Source organism: Schistocerca serialis, chromosome 7, assembly GCF_023864345.2.
Source record: "Schistocerca serialis cubense isolate TAMUIC-IGC-003099 chromosome 7, iqSchSeri2.2, whole genome shotgun sequence".
Taxonomy (NCBI): Eukaryota; Metazoa; Arthropoda; class Insecta; order Orthoptera; family Acrididae; genus Schistocerca; species Schistocerca serialis.
In genome coordinates, this window is record NC_064644.1 from 25037239 (window position 1) to 25050221 (window position 12983).

Genomic DNA, 12983 nt, shown 5'->3' on the forward strand with positions numbered 1-12983 from the left:
GTACACCACTGGTGATCGTCGAGGGGACACTGAATAGTGCACGGTACATCCAAACCGTCATCGAACCCATCGTTCTACCATTCCTAGACCGGCAAGGGAACTTGCTGTTCCAACAGGACAATGCACGTCCGCATGTATCCCGCGCCACCCAACGTGCTCTAGAAGGTGTAAGTCAACTACCCTGGCCAGCAAGATCTCCGGATCTGTCCCCCATTGAGCATGTTTGGGACTGGATGAAGCGTCGTCTCACGCGGTCTGCACGTCCAGCACGAACGCTGGTCCAACTGAGGCGCCAGGTGGAAATGGCATGGCAAGCCGTTCCACAGGACTACATCCAGCATCTCTACGATCGTCTCCATGGGAGAATAGCAGCCTGCATTGTTGCGAAAGGTGGGTGTACACTGTACTAGTGCCGACATTGTGCGTGCTCTGTTGCCTGTGTCTATGTGCCTGTGGTTCTGTCAGTGTGATCATGTGATGTATCTGACCCCAGGAATGTGTCAATAAAGTTTCCCCTTCTTGGGACAATGAATTCACGGTGTTCTTATTTCAATTTCCAGGAGTGTAGTTGTGAAAGGACGATGGGAATTTTGGAAACTGTGTTTATCGGAAACCTACTCATACTGAACGCTGTCTTCATGCGACCAGCTATCATTCACCACACCAACGTAGTGGAAATTTGCGGACTCTGGTGAAAAGAACTTATGCCATTTCGAGGATTCTTTTGAAGTTGTTGCTTATTTACACTTTGCGGGAAGTATATCATCCAAAATTTCAAGAATTTTAAGAAAATATTACACTACTGGCCATTAAAATTGCTACACCACGAAGGTTAAGTGCTACAGACGCGAAATTTAACCGACAGGAAGCAGATGCTATGATAGGGAAATGAGTAGCTTTTCAGAGCATTCACACAAGGTTGGCGCCAGTAGCGACACCTACAACGTGCTGACATGAGGAAAGTTTCCAATCTATTTCTCATACACAAAAAGCAGTTGACCGGCGTTGCCTGGTGAAACGTTGTTGTGATGCCTGGTGTAAGGAGGAGAAATGTGTACCATCACGTTTTCGACTTTGATAAAGGTCGGATTGTAGCATATCGCGATTGCGGTTTATCGTATCGCGACATTGCTGCTCGCGTTGGCCGAGACACAATGACTGTTAGCAGAATATGGAATCGGTGCGTTCAGGAGGGTAATACGAAACGCCGTGCTGGATCCCAACGGCCTCGTACCACTATCAGTCGAGATGACAGGCATCTTATCCGCGAGGCTGTAACGGATCGTGCAGCCACGTCTCGATCCCTGAGTCAACAGATGGGGACGTTTGCAAGACAACAACCATGTGCACGAAAAGTTCGACGTCGTAAGCAGCAGCATGGACGATCAGCTCGGAGACCATGGCTGCGGTTACCCTTGACGCTGCATCAGAGACAGGAGCGCCTGAGATGGTGTACTCAACGGCGAAACGGGGTGCACGAATTGCAAAACGTCATTTTTTCGGATGAATCCATGTTCTGTTTACAGCATCATGATGGTCGCATCCGTGTTTGGCGACAGCGCGGTGAAAGCATATCGGAAGCGCGTATTCGTCATCGCCATACTGGCGTATCACCCGGCGTGATGGTATGGGGTGCCATTGGTTACACGTCTCGGTCACCTCTTGTTCGCATTGACGGCAATTTGAACAGTGGACGTTACATTTCAATTGTGTTACGACCTGTGGCTCTACCCTTCATTCGATGCCTGCGAAACCCTACATTTCAGCAGGATAATGCACTACCGCATGTTGCAGGTCCTGTACGGGCCTTTCTGGATACAGAAAATGTTCGACTGCTGCCTCGACCAGCACAGTCTCCAGATACCTCACCAATTGAAAAAGTTTGGTCGATGTTGGCCGAGAAACTGGCTCGTCACAATACACCAGTCACTACTCTCGATGAACTGTGGTATCGTGTTGAAGCTGCATGGGTAGCTGTACCTGTACACGCCATCCAAGCTCTGTTTGACTCAATGCCCAGGCGTGTCAAGGCCGTTATTACGGCCAGAGGTGGTTGTCCTGGGTACTGACTTCTCAGGATCTATGCAGCCAAATTGCGTGAAAATGTAATCACATGTCAGTTCTAGTATAATATATTTGTAGAATGAATACCCAGTTTTCACCTGATTTTCTTCTTGGTGTAGCAATTTTAATGAATAGTAGTGTAGATATTGAAAGTATTTTTGCCCCGGTGGCCAAGACTAGACCCCTTCTTCGCTCAGTTAAAGATAATTTTTGCTTGAGGTAGCCCAGGATCACTGTGGAAGGAAGTGTATTGGTCAAAGTATTGAACTATTCAGGAGCGGTGTGCGGAACATCATCGGCACACTCCGTTGTTCCAGCCTGAGACGTCGGCAGTGGCGGAACATTGCCTTAAAAGAGGACACAGGATGATGTATGACAAGACACAATTGATCGCTCCTGCTTCTCTCTATTGGGAATGTTTTCTTTAAGAATCCATTGAAATTACATTACCAAGTAATATTATTAACACTGATAAAGGTTTTGCTCTATGTAAAATATAGAATCCCATTTTGTCCGACATTAAACATCCACGGTCTTCTTTTCGATCATTGGATCCTTCCAACTACTGCTGTGGCGATTTATCGTTTCTGCCGTCTTCTCCCACCGGCACGCTGCGTGTCTACTTGCCGCCAGGAGGTGCTGTCCATCATCTCGCGCACGCACGGTGCTCTGTACGTGGTGTATATAGGTTTCCGTCGTTGTGGCCGGAATCTTCCACCCTTCATCTCCTTTCCCAAAGTGGCTTCCATCCCCCTCCCGGATGATGCCCCCTCTCCCTCCATTTATCCCTCCTATCAACTCTGATCCTCTCCCGCCCCCCCTCCTTTCCTCCATCCTTTTGGTGGGCTCCCTCTCACCCTCCCTTCTATCCTCTTTTTTTTTCCCCCACCTACCTTCTCTCCCGAGTCATTTGCATATCCCTCCTCTGTCTTTTCCCATTCCCTCTCGCGTCTGCTCTGCCCCTCCCCCCTTAATGTGTCCTCGCCCTCCTTTGGTTCCCCCACTTTCGTTTTTCCTCTCCTCCCTCCTTGTTTCCCCCCCCCCCCCCCCATCTGTCCTCGGCTATGGTGTGTTATCTTTGTGCCGACATTTTAGTACAGTGTTTACAGTGAGTGTTCAGTCTTGTGTGTCTTCTCCGAAGTGTTGCGAACGGACATCATACTGTCGCTGGGTGTGATATTTATTATTTATATCTCTTGCGAACAGAAACCAGACTGTCGCCATGTTTTTTAATTGTCTGTCTACTATGTTCCCTGTCTGCTTCCTGTGTATTTTATTAGTTTTGCCAATCCTTTGCTTTATGTTTTAATTTTCCACAATTTTCCGCCGTTTTACAAATTCAGTTACCGTTTTATCGCCTGATTTTATTGTTTCTTATCTTCTTTCTTGCGTTTTAAAAAGTCTGTAGGCTGCAGAGCAGCGTAATACGCTGCTACCATCCCACCCCTTTCGTGGTGGGGGGGGGGGGGGGGAGGGGAATCGAAATACAACAAAGGAAAAAAAATGGCCGGAATTCAGTTTCCGGCGAGGCAGTGCACGAGCATTAACACACCTGAAGATGGCGGCCAACTGGTCCGTCTGGACGACGACATGATCCGGCTGCAAACCCGTGAAGAATATCAGCAAAGATGTAGAAAGTTTGAAGTAAATTTGTGATCCCTACGTCGTGGCCTTCCCTTGTAAGCGATCATTTGTTACGCACAGACGAATCGAAACTATTTACCTGATTGCAGTATCGAGAACGAAGCAGAATAAAGCGACCGACAGTGACGCTGGAGTTGAGGTTCAGTGGAATGAGGCCAAAGCTCTTAATCCAGGTGGTCCAGAGATCACCGGGTAAACTGGTTACGGAGGAATGTTCCGGCGGGGGAAAGCTTAACACGCCACCGCAGCACTGCGCCAACACTCGCCTCGGCGCCGGCAAATTGTAGTGGACAGAGGCCGCCAGCTGGAACCCGTGGCCGGAGGTGGGTGGCGGAGGGGGCTTACGCTGTCAAGGACGACGGGTCGGAGGCAGGGAATTCCCACCTGCGTTTCGAGGAGCAGGCGACCGCGAATAGCCGCAGTCAGCAGTCGGCCGCGAATAGCGCGCCACGTCGCAGCAAGTGCGCCCGCCTGCCCGCCGAATACCACGCCGCGGAGGACTCTGCGGCCTGCACCGTAATGTGACGTCACAGGTAATCAGCCGAGAAGTCAGCTGCGTCATCGCCACCGCCTCAGCAGGCTAACAGGTCGGTGCAGATTTCAAAATACGCGATGAGCCGTTGCTCATCTGTCTCGGTATTGGCGTGGCGCTTCCGTGTACGTTCCCCACAAACAAGTTTCTCAATACCGCTTCTGGTTGGTCCACGTAAACACGCCAGAATCGATTTTGAAATGCCGTTCTAGCTGTCGATGTCGTAGCTGCGTGCTCGTCCATGAAACAGAAACGTTCCTAAACTCGTTCCCTGATGCTGCTGACCTGAACTCTGAGCACACTTCAGCGCCGCGCCGCTTTCCATTCGTTATAAAGTTGAATCACTTTTCCTTTTGTCACCGTCATAACTTCTCCCTAAAAATTATCACACGTTCTCAGTTTTCTCTGCCAGTAAAACAGCCTCACACAAGCACACCTCCTTCTCTGTTCGTATCTGAGCTGATCAGGCCACCTTTTTCCTCTCTTCATTATTTGTATTGTTGTGATGTTCCTCTCTCTCTTTCTCCCCCACTGCCCTCAGCTTAAATCTATCTGATTGTAATATTTGTTGTTTTAGGTTTCATGAACTAACTTAAACTCCACCTTTTTTGTTATTTTCTTTTTCAAGATATTTCTTAATGGATATTTTACTATACATTATTTACAAAAAAAAATTGTTGTTTTTGTTGTTGTTGTGGTCTTCAGTCTGAAGACTGCTCCTTTGATGCAGCTCTCCTCGCCACTCTATTCTGTGCAAGCATCTTCATCTCCGAGTAGCTACTGAAACCTACAGCGTTATGAATCTGAAGCATGACGGTATGAATAAATGATTGGTATATATCGCCACTATAAACTGCTCACGAAGTGATTATACGATAATAATAAGAACAAAAATTCACATATCATGTACACTGTATTTTTAGATAGTTCGTTGCGCATATTTTAGTGGATGAACATCAGATTTTATGCTAGTGCACTGTTTTGGGTTGACAACAACACTGCAAGAGTAACCTTTGCGTTAACCGATGCTCTGACACAAGATTTTTTTGTGGCTTGCATCTGGTAGACAAAACGGTAGATGATTCACGTCTCCTTCTTCCTTGCATAAATCACGTAATGGACGTTCCTAGAATACTTTAAGGAAGAGTTGAGTTATGAATTTGCCTTGATTTAAGCGCATGCGTGGTATTCGTTGTTATTAATCGTCTATTCCTGTACCAGTCAGTAAACCAAGTGGATAACGCTATTTTAGCCAGCAACTGCACATGTTGTACTCGTTTTGCTATCTCGGTCAAGTCTCACTGCGCCTGAAAGTCATTCCTCAACTTTTCATCCATTAAGCTCAGCAATCTATTATTTAGGGGGAGGGGCAGGGCAGACGCGAGAGGGAATGGGAAAAGACAGAGGAGGCATATGCAAATGACTCGGGAGTGAGAAGGGGGGCAATTAAAGATGTTTCTTATATGACCAAGAACTTTCAACCGCTAATAAGAGCAAAAGAATGACTGACTACCGGAAGTACGATAAAATGTGTCACTGCCTCCACAAGAAGTTCTTAGCGTTTTGGTAACACCGTTGCCTGGTAATCAGAATCGTCGTGGGTTACGGATTTGAACCCAGCTTCTTTTTATTTCTGAACTAACCCAGCTACAATTCTATAACCTGTTTTGTGTTGTAAGTTTTATCTGTTCTCTTTACACTCCATCTCAAAGAACATTTTTAACGTATCCCGAAGTACTTGATCTTTATATACCTGGTGATCAAAGTCAGTATAAATTAGAAAACTGAATAAATCACGGGATAATGTAGATAGAGAGGTACAAATTGACACACATGCTTGGAATGGCATGGGGTTTTATAAGAACCGAAAAATACAAACGTTCAAAAAATTTCCGACAGATGGCGCTTCATCTGAACAGAATAGCAATAATTAGTATAACAAAGTAAGACAAAGAAAAGATGATGTTCCTTACAGGAAATGCTCAATATGTCCACCATCATTCGTCAACAATAGCTGTAGTCTAGGAATAACGTTGTGAACACCACTGTAAAGCACGTCCGGAGTTATGGTGAGACACTGGCGTCGGATGTTGTCTTTCAGCATCCCTAGAGATGTCGGTCGATCACGATACACTTGCGACTTCAGGTAACCCCAAAGCCAATAATCTCACGGACTGAGGTCTGGGGACGTGGGAGGCCAAGCATGACGAAAGTGGCGGCTGAGCACACGATCACCACCAAACGACGCGCGCAAGAGATCCTTCACGCGTCTAGCAATATGGGGTGGAGCGCCATCCTTCATAAACATCGTACGTTCCAGCAGGTGTTTATCAGCCAGACTGGGGATGATGCGATTCTGTAACATATCGGCGTACCTCTCACCCGTCACGGTAGCAGTTTTGCTGTCCATAGCGGTCTGTCTAACATTTTGTTCTAACAAAAACCTATGTCATTCCAAGTATGTGTGTCCATTTTTACCTCTCTATCTACATTATTCCGTGGTTTATTAAGTTTTCAAATTTATACTGACATTTTGATCACCCTGTATAAAGGGTGGTCCATTGATCATGACCGGGCCATATATCTCACGAAATAAGCGTCAAACGAAAAAACTATGAACAACAAAACTAGTCTAACTTGAAGGGGGAAACAAGATAACGGTATGGTTGGCCCACTAGATGGCGCTGCCATAGGTCAAACGGATATCAAATGCGTTTTTTATAACAAGGAACCCCCACTTTATTACATATTCGTGTAGTACGTAATGAATTATGAATATTTTAGTTGGACCACTTTTTTTCGCCTTGTGATAGATGGCGCTGTAATAGTCACATACAAATGGCTCACAATTTTAGGCGAACAGTTGGTAACAGGTAGGTTTTTTAAATTAAAATACAGAACGTAGGTACGTTTGAACATTTTATTTCGGTTGTTCCAATGTGATACATGTACCTTTTTGAGCTTATCATTTCTGAGAACGCATGCTGTTAATCGTGATTACCTATAAATACATTAATGCAATAAATGCTCAAAATATCTGTCAACCTCAATGCATTTGGCAATACGTGTAACGACATTCCTGTCAAAAGCGAGTAGTTCGTCTTCCGTAATGTTTGCACATGCATTGACGATGCGCTGAAGCATGTTGTCAGGCGTTGTCGGAAGATCACGATAGCAAATATCCTTCAACTTTCACCACAGAAATAAATCCGGGGACGTCAGATCCGGTGAACGTGCGGGCCACGGTATGGCGCATCGACGACCAATCCACCTGTCATGAAATATGCTCTTCAATACCGCTTCAACCGCACGTGAACTATGTGCCGGACATCCATCATGTTGGAAGTACATCGCCATTGTGTCATGCAGTGACACATCTTGCAGTAACATCGGTAGTACATTACGTAGGAAATCAGCATACATTGCACCATTTATATTGCCATCAGTATAATGGGGGCCAATTATCCTTCCTCCCATAATGCCGCACCATACAATAACCCGCCAAGATCGCTGATGTTCCACTTGTTGCAGCCATCGTGGATTTTCAGTTGCCCAGTATTGCATATTATGCCGGTTTTCGTTACTGCTGTTGGTGAATGACGCTTCGTCGCTAAATAGAACGCGTGCAAAAAATCTGTCATCGTCCCGTAATTTCTCTTGTGCCCTGTGGCAGAACAGTACACGACGTTCAAAGCCGTCGCCATGCAATTCCTGGTGCATAGAACTATGGTGCGGGTGCAATCGATGTTGATGTAGCATTCTTAACACCGACGTTTTTGAGATTCCCGATTCTCGCGCAATTTGTCTGTTATTGATGTGCGGATTAGCCGCGACAGCAGTTAAAACACCTACTTGGGCATCATCATTTGTTGCAAGTCGTGGGTGACGTTTCACATGTGTTTGAACATTTCCTGTTTCCTTAAATAACCTAACTATTCTGCAAACGGTCCGGACACTTGGATGATGTCCTCCACGATACCGAGCAGCATACATAGCACACTCCGGTTGGGCATTTTGATCACAATAGCCATACATCAACACGATATCGACCTGTTCTGCAATTGGTAAACGGTCCATTGTAACACGGGTAATGTATCACGAAGCAAATACCGTCCACACTGGTGGAAAGTTACGTCAAAAAGTGGTTCAAATGGCTCTGAGCACTATGGGACTTAACATCTGTGGTCATCAGTCCCCTAGAACTTAGAACTACTTAAACCTAACTAACCTAAGGACATCACACACATCCAAGCCCGAGGCAGGATTCGAACCTGCGACCGTAGCAGTCGCGCGGTTCCGGACTGAGAGCGTAGAACCGCTAGACCACCGCGGCCGGCGAATGTTACGTGATAGCACGTACTTATACGTTTGTGACTATTACAGCGTCATCTGTTACATAGCGAAAAAAGTGGTCTAACTAAAACAGTCATGTTTCTTTACGTACTACACGAATATGTAATAAAAAAGTGGGGGTTCCTATTTTTAAAAAACATAATTGATATCAGTTTGACGTATGGCAGCGCCATCTAGCGGGCCGACCATAGTGCCTTCTGTTTTCCTCCTTCAAGCTAGACGAATTTCGTTCTTTGTAGTTTTTTCGTTTGAGAATTATTTCGTGAGATATTTGGCCCTATCACGATAAATGGACCAGCCTTTGTATCACACACATTAAATTCCTCTGAAAGGTCATTGAAAAAAGGCGAAATTTTACTGATATTTGGTTTTTGGGAACATAATTCATCGGCTGTCAATGTTAATGCGAAATTTTTCAGTTAACCTAAATAGTATGCATAAATAAAGCAATTATCTGGAAAAAGAGGTCAAACGTTTTATGAAATGGTTCGGCTGAAAATAAGGAATAAAATAGATTTTAGAAACATTTGATCCACCTCAATTGCTCTTTGTTATGTCGAGCATCATTCAAAGGCTCGTATTACGTTCTTCAATCTATATTGTTTCTTTTAGACAAATCATTTCACAAGACATTTGACGAATTTATTTCTCTTTTTTTTATTTTCAAGTTTTATTGAGTGGCATGTTCGTGTTCACACGTGCTTTACTTTCCTAGCATTTTACGTTCCTATTGGTAACACCAAGTCTCGTCATCAGTGATGATGCTTTACAGAAAAAAATTCTCCACGTTCTGCACTTCAAGTCGCGACAGGCATCCACGTGTCGATTTCATTGTTAGGCAGTCAAGGTGTGAGGGACAAACTTTTCAGACACTTTTCTCTTCTTTAAAACTTTTTTGAGGATACCATGAACACTTGATATTTAGGCATCCAGTTCGTTGCTTCATCGCGATTTCTAACGCTGACGTACTACATCCCCACGTCCTCTACTTAACAGCGACTGCTCGCGACTGCTCGAATACACATCTGTTGTTTACAGTTATTAGTCCAAGCTGCTACAACAGATATTGTGCTCACGTCACTTACATGCTAGAAATGAGATCAGCCACGGAATTATTCGGAGGGGCGGTGTACATCATTTCATATCGGACGTACATATGGATCTATTTCGCCTTATAGTAATAAATATGTGGGCATGTACAGGTTGGCTATCACTGAACTTTCGATACTTGAAGGGCCGCCATGGGAAACGAGTGAGCGTAGTACAAAGATTCTTTGTGGAAATATTTGTAGGGACACGCGGAAGAGAAATAACGAATTAACAATCTAAAGAAACACATTTTAATTTGCACCTGAGGGGATAATGTATGATAATTGCGAACCATGTTTGCGTTCCAGGTTACAGACGCTCCTCAGAGTGACGACCGTCTGCATCCTAGACACCTTGGAACTGCACTAGAGATACCATTTCACAATTGTTCGTAGCACTTCTCGAGAGTTGGACCATGGAACGTTCAGGTGTCATCACACAGCTCGCGCAGTGCTTGAAGATGCACATTGTGTACCGAATTCCCAGTCATGGCAACAGTAACTTCTTCAACAATTTGCGGCGCAACTGGGCGTCGCCCTCTCCCACGAGTAATTTTGGAAATCGCCAGTTAATTCGAACACCTGAATCACGTTCTTGAGATGCGGTACGAAAAGATGACTTCTCCGAATAACGCGTCGATACTTGCGAAAAGTAGCAGCACTATTCCTGTTGTGTACGTGAAACAGCTTTACAAGTACAGTTAGGTCACCTTGTCCTCAACCATGTTGACTGTCTGCATCTGTACTGCACGCTGATTATTGTGTTTCAACCCCACTTGGCCATACCAGTGCTGGCGCCTAACGGCAAGTCGTGACACTAACACTACTCACAACCCAAATCGTGGAGCACACAGCCTGGACGTCGTCCCGATGAAGTTGGATACCCTACTGTAAAGATTTTTCCGTCTACACTGTCTGAAACAGTTGAAGTTTGATTATAATAACTCTGTATAGAGAACGTCAATACAAAGGAAACGAACTTGCAGCCAGTATTGCGGGAAGGAAAGAGGAAGTAGATAAAGAATTTGACAGAGCACTGAAATACTCACATCAAAACCAGGCACCTGAAGTAGCTGACTTACCGTTAGAATTGTTGAGATTCTTGAGAAAACATACGATGGCAAAACTGTTCCGTCTATTAGGCGAGGTTAATGTTCTCAGACTGAAAGAAAATGTAATTATTCCAATTCAAAGAAATGAAGGCAGCGAAAGTTACCAATTAACCGAATCATCAATTTAATGAGTCTTGACTGCAAAATGTTGATAGAATTATTTACAAAAGAATGGGAAGACTGGTAGAATCAGACCTCAGGGCTGCTTAGTTTAAGTTCCAGAGAAAAACTCATCGTCTGTCCTGTTAGTCGCGAGTCTGATTTTATTCCTGGCGTAGAAGTAACGTTTGTGAAGTAACTGTTGTGGCCTCTTGAACTAAGAACACTAAACAAGAGACACACATCGAAAAAAGTTTTGTATCACCCCGGTTCCCAGAACTCCTGAAGACAGACGTTGACTATGGACATTGTTTCACAGACACAGACCCTTTGACTGTTTAGAGATGTCACTAAACCTGCCCAAAGATGTAAACAACCATGCGTGAGCTGCGCCTATAAGATGGAGGGGGTCCGACAGCCGATTTCCAGTCATTCCACGAGGAAGGAGGTATATTGTTCGGACATGGTGGAGATACAGAGAGAGACAGGAACTGTCGATGATATGCCTCGCTCAGGCCGACCAAGGCCTAAAGCTGCAGTGGATGATCGCTACCTACGGATTATGGCTCGGAGGAACCATGACAGCAACGCCACCATGTTGAATATAGTTTTTGTGCAGCCACAGGACGTCATGTTACGACTCAAACTGTGCGCAGTAAGCAATATGATATGCAACTTCACTCCCGACGACCATAGCGAGGTCCATATTTGCAACCACGAAATCATGCAGTACAGATGGGTCCAACAACATGCCGAATGGACCGCTCTGGATTGGCATCATGTTCTCTTCACCGATGATTTTCGCATATGCCTTCAACCAGACAAGTGTCAGATACGTGTCTGGAGTCAACCCGGTCAGGGCGAACGCCTTAGACACACTCTCCGAAGAGTGCAGCAAGGTTGAGGTTCCTTGCTGTGTTGGGGTGGCATTATTTAGGGTCGACGTACGCAGCTGGTGGTTATGGAAGGCGCCGTAACGGCTGTACGATACGTGAATACAATCCTCCAACCGATAGTGCAACCATATTGGCAGCATATGGCTAGGTATTCGTCTTCATGGACGACAGTTCGCGCCCCCATCGTGCACATCTTGCGATTGACTTCCTTCAGGAAAACGACATCGCTTGACTAGAGTGGCCAGCATAAACCGTATCGAACATGTTATGGCTCTGAGCACTATGGGACTTAACTTCTGAGGTCACCAGTCCCCTAGAACTTAGAACTACTTAAACCTAACTAACCTAGGGACATCACACACATCCATGCCCGACGTAGGATTCGAACCTGCGACCGTAGCTCTCGGTCACCCCGGCCAGCTATCGAACATGCCTGGGATAGATTGAATAGGGTTGTTCATGGACTACGTGACCCACCAACCACTCTGAGGGATCTACACCGAATCGCCGTGGACAATCTGTACTTGTGGATAATATGTCACGACGAATACAGGTATGCATAAAATGCAAGCGGACGTGCTACTGGGTATTAGAAATACCGGTGTTTACAACAATCTGGACCACCACCTCTGAAAATCTCACTGTATGGTGGTACAACATACAATATGTGGTTTTCATGAGCAATAAAAAGGTCGGAAATGACTTTTATGTTGATCTCTATACCAGTTTTCTGTACAGGTTCCGGAACTCTGGGAATCGAGGTGATACAAAACTTTTTTTGATGTGTGTACATGCATTCTACCTGTGAGGTGTGGCCGGACTGTGTTAAATAGTGGACATGTGACCATATTGTTCTGTTATAGATCACAATGAAACAACGAACTCGACACCTCTAAATAAAGTGTTCAAGATATCCTCCAGAATATTTTGAAGAGGAGAAAAGTCTGCGCAAACTCTGTCTCGCACAGCTTTACTCTTGAACAAGAATAACAAAGCGTGGATGCCTGCCGTGACTTAACTGAATTAGAAAATAATGTGGAAATCTTTTTTTATCAAAAATCGTCACCAGTGACGAAATTTTGTATTAGTACAACCCTACTAGAAAGCGACAAAATGCGGAATGGGTCCCTGTCGGTGCAACAAGACCGAAGAAGTTGCAAATGTGGCTCGAGTTGATCGACGTTCCAAAGAAGAA

The 12983-nt window shown here is 45.1% G+C and overlaps 1 protein-coding gene across 1 annotated transcript in view; it reads left to right on the forward strand.

The window, feature by feature from the left end:
• The first annotated feature begins 4132 nt into the window (after positions 1-4132).
• LOC126412589 (uncharacterized) overlaps positions 4133-12983 on the forward strand; it is a 236615-nt gene continuing 227764 nt past the window's right edge. The window contains exon 1 of the mRNA XM_050082250.1: positions 4133-4241. The gene's annotated coding sequence lies outside the window, so the exon portion shown is untranslated. The remainder of the gene's footprint in view (positions 4242-12983) is intronic.